Below are 18,387 nucleotides of genomic sequence, written 5' to 3'. Positions count from 1 at the left end.
CTTTGAGGACCCAAGTCATTGAATCGTTTCGGTAATATTTCTGCAAACGACAGCCTAAATCACTTTCTTTTGATGTTTATTAAAAAAAAAAGGGCAGAGAGCCAGAGTGCGCCTTACACGTTGGCAGTTATTCATTGTATAAAATGTTTATAAAAACAAATGGTTTCACCTGAAAACAAACAAGAAGAATGGAAGTGCAAATGGAATGTGCTCCAATAAACATTATGGGGGTTATTTACTAAACTCCGAATGCAAAAATCACAAAATTTGTGATTTTTTTTTTTTTTTTTTTTAAATAAAATCTGAATTTTTCGCAATTTATTAAACCTCGAGGATGGAAAGGTCTGAATTTGAAAATCTGGCATCTCAGACCTGTTGAGGTTGCATATAAGTTAATGGGAGAAATCCCAATGATTTTTTGATGTACGCTGGTTTTGGGCAATACCCCAAAGTTCAGGTGAAAATTACGAAAAAATCTTGAAAATTGTAAGAAAAAGTCAGAAAAATTAGTGAAAATCTGATTTTTTTTTCCCTGCAAAGTATAAAAAAATTAATAAGAAATAAGCGTAAGAAACCCGAATGGATTTGATCAGAGTTTGTAGCAGAAAATATTAAGATAAATTTAGACTTTGATAAATAACCCCCTATATCTTTCTTTGAACTAGATAAGGGGGGGGGGTGTATCTGGTCCCTATGGAAATTAGGGATACACCGAATCCACGATTCTGTTTGGGATTCTGCCTTTTTCAGCAGGATTCTGATTCAGCTGAACTGAATTCAAAAAGTCACGTGACTCTTAATCACACAAACTAATGTTTTTTTACCCTTCCCCCTCATTTCCATATTTTAAATATGCAAATTTGGGTTCGGATTTTGGTTAGGGATTCGGCCGAATCTTTCACAAAGTATTTTGGATTTGACTGAATCCTAAAATAGTGGATTTGTTGCATCCCTAATGAAAATTTTTGGTTTTTGCTTAGAATAGGATTGTAATAGATCTCATTGGAAGAAGTCTCTGCCGGTCTGTTGGTTCAAAGTTAAAAGAAAAAGTGTGGTGTGAGTTGCAGCTATGGATGCACCGAATCCACTATTTTGGATTTGGCCAAACCCCCGAATCCTTCGCAAAAGATTTGGTTGAATAATGAATCCTAATTTGCAATAATTTGTAATATGTAAATTAGGGGTGGGAAGTGGAAAACTTCCTTGTTTTGTGACAAAAAGTCACATGATTTCCCTCCCGCCATGGCCGGACTGGGGGTAAAAAGCAGCCCGGTCAAAAAAAATCAAAGTAGCCCACATGTTAACACGCTTGTACACATCCACTCATATATTGGGGTAAAACTGCAAAAAATGTATGTGCATAAAGAGCTGCCTTTCTCACTTAAAGGAGAACCAAACCTGAAATTGAAAAAACCCCTACCCTGGGTAGACCCCCTCCCTCATCCCCCTAGCTTACCTGCCCCCCTGGGCAAATGCCCCTAATTTTTTATTTACCCCTCCATGCAGATTCGGGCCTCCGGAGTTCACGAGTGCCATCTTCTTTTTTCGGTGTTCTTCTGAAGTTTTGGTGCTGCACAACTGCACATGCAACGAAAGTCACAAAAAAATTTCGGTGCATGAGCAGTCGTTTCGGGATCGGAAATTTACTGCGCTGAAAAACTAAAAAGCCAGTCTGAAGATGGCTGCTGTGAACTCCCAAGGCCAGATCTGCACGGAGGGGTAAGTAAAAAATTAGGGGCATTTGCCCAGGCTTGGTTTTCCTTTATGTGTAATTCAGAGAGAGGGGGCAGAGAGAGACAGAAACTCACAGACAGTGCAGCGAGAGAGTGACAGAGCATGCAGAGAGGGACAGAGAGTGCAGAGAGAGAGACAGCGTGCAGAGAGAGAGGGACAGATAGGGCCTGCATAGAGCACGGCAGCAAGAGAACAGAGAGAAGTGGGAGAGAGGATGCAGGAGTGGTCCTAGAGCCGGCCTGATGCATTGAAAGGCAGTGGCACTTTCTAATAAGTAGAGATCAGGAGCGGCCAACTTAAAGAAAAAATAGAGCGGCCTCTCGGGCAAATGCCCGAACAGACAGATTGTCAGTCAGGGCCTGCCTCCCGCCCCTAATTTTCATATGCAATTTAGGATTCGGTTCGGCTGAATCCTGCTGAAAAAGGCTGAATCCTGGATTCGGTGCATCCTTAGTTGCAGCATCACTTTATACCCCAACATTAGAAGTGCCTCCATTACCTTTATCCTATTGAGTGGCAGCCATGATGACAGAAATGGGGCCTACGCGTTTCCCGTAATGTAACCTGAACTGTAGAATCTGTGGTGCTGGCACATTGCTACTTCCTTCTCCGTGTCATAGATTCTATGATCTAAAGCATTTGAAAGGTTAAACTCACATTTCATATGCTGTAGAATAGATGAACAGGTTCTCAACAACCTTTCTAGTGGCCATTTTCATGTTTTATTATTATTATGAGCTTTTCTATTCTGCCACTTTCAAGTCTGTAAATTGAAATACAATGACTTTGTGGCTTCAGTTTCATTGTTGTTCTGCTTTTTATACCCCCTTCTCTTTCTGTGTGGGTCCTCGCCTATTCTTCTTTCATTCTGATGTCAAAAGTGCTGTCTGGTTACTTGGTTAATTATGCTGTAGCAACCTGGTAGTCTTAAGAGCTGCAGAACAAATGAAGTAAATAATACAAAACCCTCAAAAAAGAGTAACCCTTTGTTAGAAATTGGATTGCTTTTGTATGAAATATTCCGTAGAGATTTCCCGTTTTGGGATTTCATCATCTTGAATATATATCTGTAACCTGTAATCAGTCAAAGAATTGAACTCCAGGGATAGGGTGCTGTAACTTTTTGGCCAAGGCATCTAATACTGGTCATGTAAAGGCCAATTAAAGTTGTCAACTCTATCCCACCAGAATGAGTTGGCAGCTTATGGGTTTCTGTACCTATATCTGGCTAAAAATCTTGCAAATATCTATCAGGCAGGTTTTGCTCCCCTGCACTCCATATCCAAACTAGACTTATCCACTAGTCCTGAGACAATCCCTTCTTTTGAGTTGTGCTTCATCATGAAGCCCTGATTGCTGGGGGAGTTATTAGTGAGGGCCGGCATGGGACCTGCGGGTTTGGGTTGAGCTCTTCTGCCTGCTCTCCCCAACCGTGCAGGTTTTATAGGTGCAGCCTGCCCCTTTTGTGGCAATATAGGCAGGGCGGATGCAGATTAGGGTCGGGTGCAGATCGAGCCTTTTCTCACCCACACATGACTAACCTTTATCCATAAACTAATGGGCAGATTTATCAAGGGTCGAGGTGAAAATTCGGAATTTCGAGGTTTTTTTTATGGTCAAATTTGACTAGGGAAACTGTCAAATTTGACTAGGGAATTGTTAAAATTAGATTAGAGGTTTTTTTTAAATTCAAATCTTATTTTCGAGATTTATTGTTTACACTGGCACCTTAAAGGGATACTGTCACGGGAAAAATGAATCAGTTAATAGTGCTACTCCAGTAGAATTCTGCACTGAAATCCCATTTCTCAAAAGAGAAAAACAGATTTTTTTATATTTGATTTTGAAATCTGACATGGGGCTAGATATATTGTCAATTTCCCAGCTGCCCCAAGTCATGTGACTTGTGCTCTGATAAACTTCAGTCACTCTTTACTGCTGTACTGCAAGTTGGAGTGATATCACCCCCTCCCTTCCCCCCCCCCAGCAGCCAAACAAAAGAACAATGGGAAGGTAACCAGATAACGGCTCCCTAACACAAGATAACAGCTGCCTGGTAGATCTAAGAACAACACTCAATAGTAAAAGCCCCACTGAGACTGATTCAGTTACATTAGTAGGAGAAATAGCAGCCTGCCAGAAAGTAATTCCATCCTAAAGTGCAGGCACAAGTCACATGACCAGGGGCAAATTGACACTATGTCTAGCCCCATGTCAGATTTCAAAATTGAATATAAAAAAATCAGTTTGCTCTTTTGAGAAATGGATTTCAGTGCAGAATTCTGCTGGAGTAGTAGAGAAAAAAACATGTTTTCCCATGACAGGATCCCTTTAAGAACTCGAATTCGACTATTCGCCACCTAAAATCTACCGAATATAGCCTATGGAAGACCTCCTGTAATAATTTGGAGTTGTTTGCAGCCTTCCTGACATGAGTATTTTGCACAGAAAAAACTCAAATCAAGTTTGAAAGACTCAAATTGAATTTGATAAACTCGAAATTAGTTTGAACTCGAGTTTTCAGGTCGACCCTATTCACCCGACTTTGAAAAATTAGATTTCTTTTTAATAAATTTCGATTGGTCAAATTTTGAGTTTATGGGAGTTTAAAAAAAAATAAACCCCTTGATATATCTGTCCCTTAATGTAAATTAATAAATGTAATAAAAGGCGCAAAGTCTGCCCAGCTCTGCTTGCCTATAGAAAACCACTGAACATGCAAATCTTCTGGTTGCTATGACAAGTAGAAACCGTTGCTCCTCTCCTAACATTATCCCATATTAGTCCCCTCAAACCAGTCAGTTCAGTCTAATATTCTTCATTTGCCCCACCCCCCTCAAGCTATCAAAGGGCAAGTAATGCTAAAATGAGATTCTACAGTGCAGTCCATGATAAAATATCTTGCTGTGTGCTCTTATAAAGACTAAGGGGCCCATTCATTAAGTTCGAGTGAAGGAATAGAAGAAAAAATGCTTCGAATTTCCTACCATCGAATGGGCTACTTCGACTACAACTTCGGATCGAAGACCATTCGACCTGTCTCTTTAAGAAAAAACTTCGAACCCCTAGTTCGCCACCTAAAAGCTACCGAACTCAATGTTAGCCTATGGGGAAGGTCCCCATAGGATTGGCTAACTTTTATTGGTCGAAGGATAATCCTTCGATCGTTGGATTAAAATCGTTCGATTCGAAGGATTTAATCATTCGATCTAAGTATTTGCGCAAAATCCTTCGATATTCGAAGTGGAAGGATTTTCATTTCCCAGTCTAATATTGAGGGTTAATTAACCCTCGATATTCAACCCTTGATGAATTTGCCCCTTAGTCATTAGTTATACTTGAGCGTTTCGTATTCGCAAATTCAAGGCCAGGCAATGCTTCTTTAGCCTGTTATTTGTATTCTATTTCATTTCTTGGTGGCATGCGCTTCTATCGTTGGCGGCTACAGTATCGCACTAAACACACATTTCATAATCATCACTATCAGCTGGGCCCATAGACAAATACACACGCATGCTCTTCTGCTACATAACAAAAAAAAAAAGTATTATTTTGTCACAAAACCAATTGGACTTTACAAAGATAAAGTCTTCGAGGCCTATTTATCAAAGTCCGAATTTATCTCATTATTTTCTGAAGCATACCTTTTATTTATCAATGCGTTTTCCTGAAAATTTCCTGTGGGGGGAAAAAACAGAAAAAATCGTGGAAAAAACAAATCGTACAAATTTTTTGGATTTTCTACCCAAAAACAGATTTTTTCCGAAAAACCAAGAAATCTTGAGATTATTGCAGGAAACCCAGCGCAGATCAAGATATTTTCGGGACTTCTCCCATTGACCTATATGCAGCCTTGGCAGGTCGCAGATGCCGGATTTTCAGATTCAGACTTTTTCCATCCTTGGGGTATAATAAATCCTGACAAAAAAAAATTAGTTTTTTTCCACTTAAAAATTCAGATTTTATAGTAAAAAGACACACATTTTTCAGGTTTTTGGCATTCGGACTTGAATAAATATCCCCTTCGAGAAAGAGGGGAAACCTGATTGACTGACATTTACTATACTAAATGCCACATTAGGGTCTGAGCGCTGTCCCTATAAAGACTAGAGAGCTGAATACGTTTATGATAAAGGTCACTTGTAAAGGCTCGACCCAGATGCATTAATTTCACTGATAGGTTGACACTGTATATATGCAATATATTGAGGACATTTTTTCAAGGAACAAAGAGGAAATGCACAGCTGCTGCTCATTTTTGGAATAAAAAAAACGTTTTTTTGCAAAGCATCTTATTTAGAAATTGGCTTGTTTCGATATCTACGTGGATAAAATGAATAAAGGAATTCTCAGCCTCCTGTTTTTGCCGAGAGACTTGTTTTTGTTTACAAAGCCCTGTAAGAAACTTTGTTGTTGTTCGATAGACTTGAAGCCATACGATAAAGCATTGCTAAAACAAAGTGTGTGGAAATAGGAGTGTAAATATTTTAATCCATGTAACTGGATAATAAAACGATACCATATAATGTCCTGTGTCATTCTGGCTTTATTCCTCCTCGCCATCAAATACAGACTCCGGAGCCGGGAGCAGAACAGCAACACAAATCTTTTATTATTACACAGAAAAAGGAAATCACAATTAAAAAAAAATAGATTTTTATTTAGTTAAAATGTTGAGCTTCCATAATTGGAAGCTTTGTGGAAAACGGGTTTCCAAATAACAGATCCCATACATGTATTTAGTTTGCACAAAGCTGCTTACTGAATTAAAGCAATCTTCATAGATTGGGGCCGTCATATTGGTTCCATGAAGGGTTGCCAATTTTGCCGTTGGCTAAACCCGAACAAAGGGGCAGATAGGAGGTGGAACAGTGATGTTGGAGTGGGCATGATGAGTGGCGGAACTACTGGGGGAGCCAGGGCCCCCCGGCAGCTTGAGCACCACTGATATGTGGGCCGACAATCACGTACGGAGGGGGGCCCGGCTGCGCGTCCTGCACCATGGCCTGCCCCCCTCTAGTTACGTTACTGGGCATGATGACATCAGAGACAAGCACAATGATGTGGCGTTATGATGTCAGGTCAGGGTTATTGCATCACTTACAGTATATGCAACTGGCTGGATTTCTGTTGTTTTTTTTGCAACGTTTTAAATGGGACAGAAAGTTTTGAAAGGACAGCCCTTTGCAAACTGAGATGTCCATTTAAATCCACATGGTAGGAAACCCTACCTCTATCTATTCTGCCCGAAGGGTAAGATCAATCCTTTAACTACAGGTCGGGATCTATTATACAGATATCATTTATCCAGAAAACTTTTGATATACAGCAATGCTAATTTAGAAAAGCTATTTCTTTTTTCTGATTGGTTTGCTTGTTTCTGTTTGGGATGCACCGAATCTAGGATTCGGCCTTTTTCAGCAGGATTCAGATTCGACCTTATCCTTCTGCCGGCTGAGCCGAATCCTAATTTGCATATGCAAACTAGGGGCGGAGAGGGAAATTGCGTGACTTTTTGTCACAAAACAAGGAAGTAAAAATTGTTTTTCCCCTTCCCACCCCTAATTTGCAAATGCAAATTAGGATTTGGTTCGGTATTCGGCCAAATCTTGCGCAAAGGATTCGGGGGTTTGGAGGAATCAAAAATAGTGGTAGTAGTGTAATAACAAGAAATTAACTACACATGATAATAACTAAGCCATGTCAAGGTGAGTATCTTGGTATTAAATTGGTTTTCATTTATTAGTCAGATTATTGTTCAGGTTTCACAAGGCTGAAAACCGAACAGAAAGTTGAGACCCAAACAGGCCTTAGAAAAACCGAACTGTTTGGCTCAAAACCAAACAGGTGGCAACCCTAGTTCCATTCCTTTTCATTCTGTGCATGTAAACTTATCCTGTGATATGCTCGACATGCAGGAGATTTGCTAGATCTTTATATTTCCTGTGCGCCAAATACCATCAAAAATCACGGGGCACGTACAGCAAAATTTTCTGAGCCATGCCCACCCAAGCCCCACCGCACATCCCGCCCACAACACAGTAAAATGTCCACAAAGACATCAGCGGTGGTCAGGGCCCCCCTTTTATGGGGCGCACTGGTGCCAGGTCGCCCCATATAAGTTCTTAAAAAAGCATTGGTGGTCAGGCCCCCCCTATAAATTGGCGGCCAGGGACCCCCATAAAAGTTTTTTAAAAAAACATTGGTGTCAGGGCCCCCTTAAAAGTTTAAAAGAAACATTGGTGGTCAGGGGCCCCATAGAATATTTAAAAAAAACATTGGTGCATACCTCCCAACATTTTGGAAGTAAAATGAGGGACAAAAATTTTTTCCGAAACGTAGAGCAGCGTTTTTTTCACCACGCCCCTTTCGGTGGCCACACCCCCTAATTACCATGTTCATTTTACATCATTTGGCAGGTTATGAAAGTTTCAAAATATTTCTCCTTATCTAAAATGTTTTTTTTTGTGTCTCAAAATTGTTACAAAGTATCTTATTCAAGATAAGTTATTCATCTTATCCAATTAAGTGAGAAACTTTGTTTCTTTTTCTGGCTGTTCAGTGCAGAGAAAAGAGGGACTTTCCAGTACAAATGAGGGACTGTGAGTTGAGCTGTTAAAAGAGGGACTGTCCCTCCGAAAAAGGGACAGTTGGGAGCTATGTTGGTGGCCAGGGGTATAATAAAATTTAAAAAAAAAAACATTGGTGTTCAGTGGAACTTACCTTCAGCTTGTTTAGCTCCTTTCATGGCTTTGGATCGTTTCTCGGCTTTGGGTCTTCAGCTTCGGCTCCTTTTGTGGCTTTGGGTCTTTTCATGACTTCTGGGCTTTAACTTCAGGTCATTTCAAGGCTTCGGGTATTTGGCGCTTTGGGTCTTAGCCTCTTTTTGGGACTTTGGCAGTTCAGCTGCAAATTACTTAAGAGGGGCCCCGGGTAATTTATGTGTCAGAATAGTCGCATGCATAAAAATTGTTCAAATTGTCTCGGAATATCACACTCTACATCATATTAACAGTACATTTAAAGGTGAACAACTCCTTTAATTCTAGGCTGTTTACTGTTCATTAACTATTTTTTATAGTTTTTTAAATGATATTCCTTTTTCTTCTGACTCTTTCCAGCTTTCAAAAGGGGGTCACTGACCCCATCTAAAAACAAATGCTCTGTAAGGCTACAAATGTATTCCAGTTGCTACTTTTTATTACTCCTCTTTCTATTCGGGCCTCACTCCTATTTTGCAACCAGATTGCTGAAATTACTCAAAAACCACAAATAATAAAAAAAGAAAACCAATTGCGAATTGTCTCAGAATATCACTTTCTACATCATACTTAAAGTTAATTGAAAGGTGAACAACCCCTTTAATTCTAGGCTGTTTACTTGCTGCTCTTTTATGAAGACACATCATTCATTTTACCAGCAACAACCTTTTACTATGGGCACTTACAAGAAATACATTGTGCAGGGCTTAGCCAATTAAATATGGCGAATGTACCACCCATAGAGCTTGTTGTGAGACATGGTTACAGCTTCTGCTGAACGGCACCATACACAAAGTGCCAGACAGTCAAATCCCTCCCGTCAAGTGTGGAACATTCCTGAATCCACAATGTTCAAAGTGGTTTAACCCTTTAAGTGAAGTGCATCACATGTATAATAGCACTGTAGTGCCAGCGTCATGTATTCTACGTTTCCGACTGACTCATGGATCAGATTGTTTGCATGGCAACACATGGCGCAACAGATCACAAAGGGTTAAAAGCATCACTGTGTGTGGCCTATGCCAAACTATTGGGCAGGTTTTGTATATAGATGAAACAGGGTTAACTGTGCACAGGAATTATCTGGCAGGCATGTGCCCCAGTGCTGAGCCTACAATATTCACTCATGCCAATCAGCCGGTCACTCAGCTGAAACTTCATTTATCTGCGCCGTTTGCTTTGAAAGAGAAGCTCGTGTTCTTAAAGGGCACCGATCCCATATACACCTATGATTAAGTACTAGAGGGTACGAAACGTGTAAGATGGATCATATGGGGTCTGTTATCATGCTAATATAATGAGCTTTTGAATTTTATGGATTATGAGCTATGGGACATTTTTATTTATTGGTGACCGATCCCATAAAGGCTGTTTCCCCCCACTGGAGGTGCAGGGCAGAAACAAGGGAACTAGGCATAGAAAGGGATGCTTGCTAGTTATTGGCGAATAAATTCGCTAGGCACGAATTTCGCATTGAATTTCACCGCCAGCGAATAAATTATTGGAACTGCAAAAATCCGCCAGCAAAAAATCCGCCATATACATATTTCATACTGTGCACAGGGGCAGCTATTATTTTGGGAAAGTGGTGCTGTCCATCCAAGTATCTTTATATATATATAATACACAAAAGCCATGAATATCTTGTAAATTATATCCTTATAAACGGTGAGAACTGATGTCATCAGTTATAAACGGTGAGTTCTGATGTCATTTCTGTCACATGACTCACTGAAACTTGTGTATTATAATAAATAAAGTACCCCCAGTTGTAAAATATGAGGATATTAGAAGTTACCTCGGAGTTCCATGACCTTCGGCCTCGTGTTTTTATATGGTCATGAAACTCCTCGGTAACTTATAATATCCTTATATTTTACAAGAGGGGGTACTTTATTCACTATATATTATTATTTGTGGTTTTTGAGTAATTTTTGAGTAATTTCAGCATCATATGCGTTACTAGTGGTGCGCGCCCAGGCAATGAGAGTTGGGTGCTGTGATTTTGGGGAATAAATCTATATATATATATATATATATATATATATATATATTTATTCCCCAAAATCACAGCACCCAACTCTCATTGCCTGGGCGCGCACCACTAGTAACGCATATGATGCTCCAATGAAGAAGCTGCACTCACAGGTCTTATCCAAACTTTGACAAAGGCTGAGATGCAGCCGAAACGGTAGTTTTTTAAAAAAATCATTTAAACTTTTGGATAAGACCTTCTTCATTGGAGGATTTTATATATATATATATATATATATATATATATATACACCAATTATTCTCAGACCAGCACTCCCTGTTTTAAAAATCAATTATTTTATTGTTACATCGTATCTATGCCCGACGTTTCGGTCCCTATTGGGACCTTTTTCAAGGATGATACAAACATTAAAAAGCTGACATTAAATAACATAGTGCATAATTTCAGACCAATCAGTGCTCTCTTGCAATTAACACTTCAATATAAATCATGTGTTCAATTAAATATCTACTAACCAATAGTGAGTGATTATTAGTGGTAAAAATGACAATATCGTAATTGCCATTCATATATATATTGTAATTTTTACCACTAATAATCACTCGCTATTGGTTAGTAGATATTTTATTGAACACATGATTTGTATATCTAATACACAAAATATCTTGTAAATTATATAGTGAATAAAGTTGCCCTCTTGTAAAATATAAGGATATTATACGTTACTGAGGAGTTTCATGACCATATAAAAGCACGAGGCCGAAGGCCGAATGTTTTTATACAGGGCATGAAACTCAGAGGTTACTTCTAATATCCTCATATTTTACAACTGGGGGTACTTTATTTATTATAATACACAAATTTCAGCGAGTCACAGAAATGACATCAGAACTCACGGTTTATAACTGATGACATCAGAACTCACCATTTATAAGGATATAATTTACAAGATATTCATGGCTTTTGTGTATTATATCCCTATAAACAGTGAGTAGTGATGTCATCAGTTATAGACAGTGAGTAGCGATGTCATTTTTGTCACATGACTCCCTAAAACTTGTGTATTATAATAAATAAAGTGCCCCTTGTTGGAAAATATGAGGATATTAGAAGTTACCTCGGAGTTCCATGACCTGTATGAATATATTATATATTATATTTTATATTATATATAATTATATGGTCATGAAACTCCTTGGTGACTTATAATATCCTTATATTGGGGGTACTTTATTCGCTATATATATTATATATAACTGTAACATGTTACAGCAGGTTGCTGAGAGGTTGAAAGTGCTAAGACTAATGTCATGTTCAATGGGAGGCAGAGCCTGGGGTGCTGGGCCTTATACAGTCTATAGACAAGCCCCCCATTTCCAGAAGGCTCCCCTGTCATATACTAGTGTCCTATGCAGTGTCTTATGCAGAAAAGCCCCATGTTACATAACCCGCCTGACAAGGGGAAAGGCCAGGCAGCAGCAGCTGAAGGAAAAGCAAAGCTCTGGGTATATTTCCAGGCTGGCAAAGGGCTTTCAGATTAAAGAAGGATAAGGCTTCTCTGGAACCTAAATCCACCTTACTTTCTACCTGAAATAGTCACGTTGCCATCACATCTCCTAATTCCTTCTGGCTACCATGGTAACCAAGCCACTCTCCCAGACCCCTCCTAGAATAAGCCCATTCGCTTTTCAGCCTGGGGAAGGAAGGGAGGAGTGGGATGAAAACTGCTTGTGCTCTCAGTCACCCTCCTCTCCCATTCACACCGAATCCTCCCTTATTTTTCTAGAATGGATGATAATGATGAGCTGCATCAGCATCAGCAGCACATGAAGGCTCTGAAGCCGCAAAAGCTCCACTTTATTTCCAACGGGGCAGGGAGCTCTGACTTCCCCCGGGGAATTGGGCACCTCCATGGCTCCACCTGAGCATCTCTAGTCTGCAGAGGGCACCAGGTAAGGCTCCCAGGAAATACTTCCTATACATTTCTTTATATAGTGAACTGCTGTCGGAGAACTACATTTCCCAAGATCCCCTGACAAACTAAAGCGGTTGTGATGTAACTGCATTTGCGGATCTGCTTACTGGGCCGCCCAATGTTCCTATAATGAAAGCATTATCCATGTATATTATATTATCTGGGGGACGTGTTCCTGCTCTGCTGGGGGTCATGCAAACGCCGTTTAGCCTCTGACTGCGGGAATCCTTTTTAACCTGGCGTAGGCCTTATTGATTATTACCCTCTGTCACCTACATGTGTGAATAGGGTTCTGGCTGGAGTCTTGTGGACTGATAGATTCTCCAAAGGAAAAAAAAATCTGCCCTGTGTTTTATCACTGACCACTGGCCTTTAATGGTGTTCATGGGCTGCCCCAGTGGGTTCTATCATAACTCCCACCACTTGCTTTGTTTGTTTACCTCTTCCTAATACACATGTCAATTCTGCATCACTCATAATTCCAGGTTGTGGCATTGGCAGCTCAGTTGGCTGCGTAATGCAGTTCTATCATTGCATTGGCACCGGGTTCCATGGTGCAGCAAGTTACTGTATTTTTAATTGGTGGGGTGCAGTGCTATTTCAGCTGGTGCCATTTTTTTTGTTTGCATTTGTTCTGTCCTGGTGAACAACTCAGGAGACTGTAGGATGATGTCAGCGATACTAGTGATGCCAAAAGTACTGACTACATTTCCCAGCAGTCCCAGATACTCTTTCCTATATTCCAGCCTTATTGCTGGGACAGCTGATGCTCTTATTAGTGGAGATACAGTATCTAATGCCATCCTTAAAGATCACGATGTCAGCTGCCTTTAACTTCATCGATTAGAGGAAATGCCGGACTCCCTGGGGACCCGGGGCCCATTAAGTGAACGAGTAGAGTTAAAATTTGTCATTCCATACATTTCTTATTTCTCATGTTTGTGCTGTTTGTCCAGAATACAGTATATTGTAGAGCCGACCATACTTGGGTCAATATAAGATGCAGACTCTACAGACAAATCAGTAGCCTCTGTTTTATTGGGCAGGTCCTCACCTGATAGGTCTGCACAGGGGTCAGTTATGATCCAATTGTTGGCATCGGTGCTGAATCAGGGAAAGACCCAGTAGACTGATGAAGTAGCCAATCAGGTGTCCAAGTGAGCTGCAATGGGACCTAATAAAGCTAATTGCTGATTGGTTACTACTGTGCCCCTGTTATTTTATATCCCCTACTCCTGTTACCCTTAAAAGTAGACCTCTCTAATAAGACACTGCATGCTTCCAGCCTCCTGTTTATGACACTCCCGTAGCGCTGAACTGCTGCTGTAATGTAATGGGTGAATTTAATAAAGCCTCCAATTTTGCACCAGGTCTAGTAACACCATAGTGACCAATCAGAAATTGACTCTAAAGGTGGCCATACACATAGAGATCCACTCGTTTGGCAAAGTCGCCAAACAAGCGGATCTCTCTCCGATATGCCCACCTCTAGGTGGGCGATATCAGCCTGATCCGATCGCAGGCCCTAGGACCCAACGATCAATCATAATGAAGGGTAAATGGGCAGTCGGATTGCGGGACTGCATCAATGAACAGATGCGGTCCGCGTTACAATGGTATTTTTAGTCCCGGCCAGATATCGATCAGGGAAGCCCGTCTGAGGGCCCCATACACAGGCCAATAAGCTACCGACTCCGTCGGTAGCTTTTAACGGCCTGTGTGTGGTCACCTTAACTCATGCGGCCATTAACTACTAAATGCTGATTGGTTGCTATGGGTTACTCGAGCTAGTTCAAACCTTGTGCTTTTCCATAACCCCACATGCTGTCTAGTCTATTCTTAGTAACTTTTCAATTTCGTTTTTTGTAGTTTTTGAATTATTTGCCTTTCTCTTCTGACTGTTAACAGCTTTTAAATGGGGGGGGGGTGTCGCCAGGCGACTAAATCTCCCCGAATCTGCCCGGGTACCCATGCCCTTAAAGTTGAACAACTCCTTTAAAGGCTATGGAAGTGCCCAGTTATGAAGAAAGGTTGGCCAAGCCGGCACATTTAGCCATAGTGCCAAGAATGCAAAGTGTCCATCTCACTCTAACTGACCTTTGCACTGGGCTTTCAGATGTATCTAGTAGCAAATAGTGGGGGCTACACAAGGGGAGGGGGGTTGCGGGTCACAAATTGGACAGCGCTGGGCTAGATACATAGCTTGGGCTTCCCACCATCATCCAGAGCAGATTGAGCAAATGGCATCTCTAGCCCCTCTATCCTCTATATGGTGGAAGGCAAGGCAAGAACAGGGGTTTCCAAGGTAACCCATGACATTCACATCAGCATACTACATAAAAAAAATGAGCAATTGTATTTATGAATAATTAGCTCTCTATTCCAACAACTAATAATTTTACTTTCTGCTCTTCTGTCCCAACGCCCTATTAATGACCTCAGGGTTTCCTCGTTGCCAATGTGCGGGGTACCTGCCCTCGTGCCCTACCGAATAATCACCTTCTGCCTCTTACATAACTGGCACTGCTGTATCCATGTGCGTGTGCTGTGGATACTACCGACAGATCAGGGGATTAGATTTACCATCCTCATTGCACTGACTTTGTTCTGTCAAAAAGCCTCATGTCAAGCCATGCGATTCCATCATGTTCTAAGGCAATTAGCTTGTCAGCTCATAGATGGATTCGAAAGGATTTGATGCTCAAGAGAGATCATGAGAGTTTCTTTTCCCCATTAGAGAATCATTTTGTATCCGGTTGCATTGATGTATCAGCTCCCAGGGCTGCCATCAGATATCTAATGGGCCCCTTACAGCTGCATTATCTGCCCCTCTATATGACCACATATTGCTATGCTGGACTGAGAGCACTTGAGAAAGGGGGTTGATCCCCTGAAACGTTGTGCAGAGATCTGAATAAATCATAAAAATTCAGCACATTTTGCTTGGTGAGTGCCATCTGATTTCTCCTTGTTATTGCTTTATTATGGACCTGAAGAGCAGCAAAGTTCCCAGATAGAGCACCACAGTATTTAACCCATGGAGGTAGGATTCTATTGAAGTTGGGAGCTTGAGAGCCTAGATATTGATACATTATACTCCACATCTTTTTATAAATATATGTGCAACGATTACGTATATATCAACTAACTCCATGGCTTTCTGAAAGCATCACTTTTTAGATGGCAGCATGGATTAAGGTCCCTTACCCTGAGCCACATTGTAAAAAGAGTTAGGGAGCAAAATAATCGTGGAAAAAGTTCCCAGGGTGCCAAATAAGTGCTGTGATTGGCTATTTGGTAGCCCCTATGTGGACTGTCAGACTACAGGAGACTCTGTTTGGCAGTACACCTGGTTTTTATACAACCAAAACTTGCCTGCAAACCTGGAATTCAAAAATAAGCCTCTGCATTGAGGCCACTGGGAGCAACATCCAAGGGGTTAGTGAGTTGCATGTTGCTCATGAGCTACTGGTTGGCAGGGGCGATCCTGGCCCCTCCGCTGCCTGAGGCAGCAGCAGTTGATGCTGCCCCACCTCCCCTGGAAATTCGCTCTTAAAGTACCAGGAGCAGCATTTTTGCTGCCCCTGGTACCTAGTGGGGTGCTGCCGCCTGAGGCGACAGCCTCAACTCGCCTCATTGGCGAAGCACCCCTGCTGGTTGGGGATCACTGGATTAAGGTTTGCCATGAATACAGATATGGGAACCGTTATCCAGAAACCTGTTATCCTGAAAGCTCCTGTAGACTCCATTTTATCCAAATGATCCAAAAAATTTTTTAAAAATTGTACCTAATTTGTATTTGTACCTTGTACTTGACCCCAACTAAAATATAATTGATCCTTATTGGAAGCAAAACCAGCCTATTGGGTTTATTTAATGTTTACGTGATTTTCTGGTAGACTTAGGGGCAGATTTATCAAGGGTCGAATTGAAAAATGTAATTCTCAAATTCAAATTTTGAGTTGATTTGAAGTGCAGATTTATCAAAGGTCGAGGTGAATTTTCGAATTCAAAAATTTTTAATTTCGAGCTATTTTTTGTGTACATCGACTGGGGAATAGTCCAAATTTGATTTGAATTTGAAAATTTGAATATCGAAATTTATCATGTACTGTCTCTTCAAAAATTCAACTTCGACTGTTCGCCATCTGAAACCTGCCGAATTGTTGTTTTAGCCTATGGGGGACCTCCTAGAACCTATTTGAAGTCAATTGGTGGACTTTGAAAAATCTTATTTTTTTGGGGGGAAAAACTTTGATTCGAATTCGATTATGCGCTATAACATTGATTTATACGATTCAAATTCAGCTGAATACAGAACTATTCGATTGAAAACTGACCTATTCAGGCAAAAAAAAAACTTGGACTTAATTTCGGTTGGTCTTTTTGAATTTGAATTTCGAAGTTTTTCGAATTCAAAATTCGACCCTTGATAAATATGCCCCTTAATGTCATTTCACCAAGCCAATCATGAATGCACCTATCTGCTCTATGACCCCATCCTGATTCTTGTGACATTCTTCCAACCAACACTCATGGGGACGCAGATTTATCAAGTTTTCGAATTCATGTGAGTTGTTATAACCACTAATAAATTAGATGCACCTCGAAATTCGAAAAAATTGAATATCTCAAACTCAGACTAATTTTACCAACCTAAAAACTCGAATTCGTTTCGAATTCGACCAAACTTGAATTGAATTTTTTCTCTGAAAAAAAACCTCAAATGTCAGGAAGGCTGCTAACATCTAAAAATTGGTCACTGGACTTCTCCCATTGAATTATACGTGAATTCAGCAAGTTTTAGGTGGCGAATAGTCAAATTCGAATTCTTAAAGGGCCGGAGTTTGATATTTTTCCAAAATCAAATTTTTCAAAAGATTCTAATTGAGTTTCAATAATTTACTAGTCAAATTTGACAGTTTAGACCATAAAAAAAAAATCGAAAATCCTAATTTTCATGTCGACCTTTAATAAATCTGCCCCTTAGTGTCTTGCCCCTCTGTGACCCGTATGGTTTTGTGTCAAATTTTAGCGACATGTGAAAGAACAGCCCAAGGTTACAGGCTGGGGGCAAGGTGCTTATTTGCTTAGCAATATAGAATAATTAACAAACATATAATATAACAAATCTGTGCCCATATATGGACAGTTAATGGGTATTGTCTCTTATTCTCAGGCTCCTTTCAGACTTCTCTGCCCAATAAATCTTGAAAGGAAAAGCAATAGGCTGGTGTTAGATGGATCCTGTGTAGGAGTCGAATGTTATTTCCACTGATGACTACATAAGAGCTCTTCTCGGCATTGGAATATAAATGTGTTTCTAAGAATAACGCATAATGATACCATTTAAAGAATTTCCAGTAATATACAATAATATATTGTTTATGAGAATGAAGGTGACATGTAGAGATGCTGGAACTCTGGCCGAGGTTCTGTGTAAGGGAATCGGTCACAACTACTGCCTTTTATTCCCAAATTCAAATTATAACAGCATCATGGGATTTTACACTACAACTCAATTTGATTTGATTGTTTGATTGAGAATGGAGGTATTGCATTTTTCTTTCTTTTTGTTTTGATGCTATTAGCAGTTTTATTCAGCCAATATCATCAGGACTTTTCATATGAAATGAGCAGAATGCAATTCTCTTAGAAACCTCCTCCACTTTTCTGCTTGCAAGAAAACTAGGCTAAATACATGGTCCAGTTCAAACCTTTCCATTACTACAATGGTCAGAATAACAACATAGAGCTCATGCTTTGTCTATTGTGTTGTTACCTTTAGGCAGTTGTAAGAACAACATGGTGCAATAACACAAGCGTCAGCTTCTAGAGCAGTGTGGTTTGTTCTTCTTTTTTATACGTTGTAGAGGCATAATGCCTTCCTTATGCATGAAAATGCCTTTTTATAACAAACA

General features: G+C 40.3%; 1 protein-coding gene across 1 annotated transcript in view; it reads left to right on the top strand.

Moving 5' to 3' along the window:
* Window positions 1-11,919: 11,919 nt before the first annotated feature.
* nim1k.L (NIM1 serine/threonine protein kinase L homeolog) overlaps window positions 11,920-18,387 on the top strand; it is a 39,348-nt gene continuing 32,880 nt past the window's right edge. Inside the window, exon 1 of the mRNA XM_018266228.2 lies at window positions 11,920-12,443. The gene's annotated coding sequence lies outside the window, so the exon portion shown is untranslated. The remainder of the gene's footprint in view (window positions 12,444-18,387) is intronic.

The sequence above is a fragment of the Xenopus laevis genome, chromosome 1L, assembly GCF_017654675.1.
Source record: "Xenopus laevis strain J_2021 chromosome 1L, Xenopus_laevis_v10.1, whole genome shotgun sequence".
Classification (NCBI taxonomy): Eukaryota; Metazoa; Chordata; class Amphibia; order Anura; family Pipidae; genus Xenopus; species Xenopus laevis.
This window is presented reverse-complemented; position numbering and strand designations above follow the sequence as displayed.